Source organism: Mandrillus leucophaeus, unplaced genomic scaffold (assembly GCF_000951045.1).
Source record: "Mandrillus leucophaeus isolate KB7577 unplaced genomic scaffold, Mleu.le_1.0 Scaffold219, whole genome shotgun sequence".
NCBI lineage: Eukaryota > Metazoa > Chordata > Mammalia > Primates > Cercopithecidae > Mandrillus > Mandrillus leucophaeus.
Window position 1 is genome coordinate 1,251,264 of NW_012102243.1, and position 2,681 is coordinate 1,253,944.

Genomic DNA, 2,681 nt, shown 5'->3' on the forward strand with positions numbered 1-2,681 from the left:
CCGTGTCCATTCTCTGCTCACACATGTGCGCTGGAGGCAGGGCCAAGCCGTTGTGAAGAGACCTGCCCTCCCAGGAACGAGTGCACTGTTCAGTCTTGCAGATAGAGCTGCCAGCCCCGGGGACTGGTGTCTCCTGAGGGACCGTGGAGCAGTGGGCGCCGTAGAAAGCAGAGAAGGCAGGTGAGATGACATGGGACAGGCCTGCAGGGAGACCTCCCGGGGTGCCAAGGGACCCCGGGGACCCCCGACTTAGCACCTGCAGGGAGGTGCGGTGCCGCCTGTGCCTGTGGGCACTGTAATACAGTCCCACGCGAACTTATAGCTGTTTTACAGATACCATGCAGATCATTTAAAATGGTACATTGATGACACATTTCATGTTTTTTGACATTTTCTTGAAATACTTGAAATGTGCATTTTTCATTTGTAGACAGCCTGCAGAGGTATGATGGATCCTTTATAATTTTAGAGCACAGGGCTCAGGAGCCCAGGCTATTCACTTGCGATAAATAATTGAAGCATTATGGGAAATTACAATAATACGACCTCAGGCCAGCGTTGGTGAGTGTGGGGCCGTGCACCGGCATTCCTCCCGGAGACAGCACTAGGGATTTCTGTTGTGCTGCCCAGAAGGAGGGCTGAAGGCCCAGCCACGCCAGGCCCCGCACGCTCCAGGGTGGCCCGTCACTGTGTCCTGAACTTTGGGACGGCAGAACTCACGGTGGTGAATGTTTGATAAATGTTTTTGTTTTTAACATAACTATTCAAAGTAAAGAAAGCCCAGAGTGAACTAGAAGCTGATCAGGAGGCAGATTTGCATCTAGTTTCTGGCTGCAGGATGAGAGAACATCTGAGAAACGCATCTGGTTCAGCACTGGCTGGTGTCAGCCGAGAGCTGGCTGCTCTTCCGGGTCTCTTCCAGGAGTGGGAATGGAGACAGCGGTGTGGCACTGGGCTGCCTTCAGCTTTGTAAGGTAGACTTTCCTGCGTGTTCACCGTGTGTTATGTCACAGAATTCAAGGATCACTAGAAAGGCAAAAAGAGCAAGCACAGAGTCTGTCTGTGGGGCTCATGGTCTGACTTGGGAATTATTTCACACCCTTGGCATCACCGTATTTGCCTGTAGTAGGACGGCAGAGATCTCGGCTGATGGTGTCCCACGGACGCCGCTGACTCCTTATGGCGTGGCATGCAGCCGCATCCCCAAACTGAGCACCCACCGGGACTTAGCTGGGCTTTGTGTGGTGAAATGAGGAGGGCAAGACTGGGCCCTGGCCCAAATAGCAGAAGACATTCTCTGGGCGGTGACCGCTTCCCTCCTTTCTGTCACTGGCAGGGCACAAACAACTTGGGAGTCATAGCACAGTGTTTGCAGAAGAATGTTGTGCCCTTCTGAGTGTGAACGCTGGGGACTCAGTTTGGAAGGAGAAAGAGTCTTTTAGGAAGGGACTGTGGCCCCTAAGTCTCACCCCTTTCAGGTTGGCGCAGTCAGTTTCCCTGGTACTTGCTTGGCCCGCAGCAGCACTGGCTTAAGGAGGCCCTGGTGCTGTGTTGATGTCTCGAGTTTACTGAATCTGCACGGTTGCTATGGCAATGCGAGACCTTCTGATGAAATTTTTATATTAAAACACCTAATTAATATATCAAATTTAGTATGCAGAGAAAAGGAAAAAAGAAAGTAAGAGTGCTGTTTAACAAAGTGCCAGGTAAATTTCAACTGATAGGCATAGTTGTGACGTATAGGATTGTAAATGTCCTCTGTTCCTTTTAATCCTTGTGGACTCCAGAACCATTTTCCTAATTTGGCAGATATTTGGTGCATGTACAGAATTTTCTGCATGTCTTTGTCATGCCAGAATTGGAGGGGGGTCCAGTTTTCCTTCCCCTCAGCCCTTCACGTCCTCCCATTCTATCCCTTCTCTGACTGTGGTGAAAATTTTATTTTGGGGGTTGAACTTGGTTAGGGAGTATTTCTGCTGCTGCTTTGCACCAGAGCTGCGTGGTGTTGAACGAGCCCCTTCATTCCTGTCTGTCTTGGTGTCCTGGTGATACCAAATGAACCTGAGAGGAGGCTCCGGCACCGTCCCACTGAGCAGCTGTGCGACCTGGGGGGCACTCGCCTGTCTCAGGGGGTCACAGCGTTCTGTTTCTAGCCTGACGTGGCATTAACCCACCAGCAGGAAGCAGCTCCTCACTGAGGGGGTTTGCCTTCATCTGTGGAAGGCTGGAGTGGACAGGACCTCACAGGCTGTGGACAGCCTGCCCTGGGTGCCGGGCCGGGCAGGAAGTGAGGCGGGACCAGGATGCCAGCCAGGGCATGTAGTGAGGCAGGACCAGGGGCTCCCAGACTCCTCAAGTCATCTCTTAAAATTAGAAACACCTTTGTTTTTTCCTAATTATAAAAGCATTAAAATGTATGCATTTAGAACCATTCTATACTTTATGCCATGATATCTGTAACTTTGGCATTGAGATCACGGTGTCACCTCCCAGCCTTTTTCTGGGACTACAGTCCCAGGTAGAGCCGTGGAGAAACATTCTCTCTTTGTTAGCAGAAGTGGGATCCTGCTCTGCACGCCAGTGTGCTGTAATGTGCTTGTTGATTCAGCAATATGTCGCCAGCCTCTTACAGACCTGAGGCATCATTTGTTGGCTGAATTTACAACAGTTCTCAGCCCCAG

At 51.0% G+C, this 2,681-nt stretch overlaps 1 protein-coding gene across 1 annotated transcript in view; it reads left to right on the plus strand.

Annotated features, from left to right (window-relative positions):
• The window catches only part of STK32C (serine/threonine kinase 32C), a 153,295-nt gene that overhangs the window by 45,584 nt on the left and 105,030 nt on the right, over positions 1 to 2,681 (plus strand).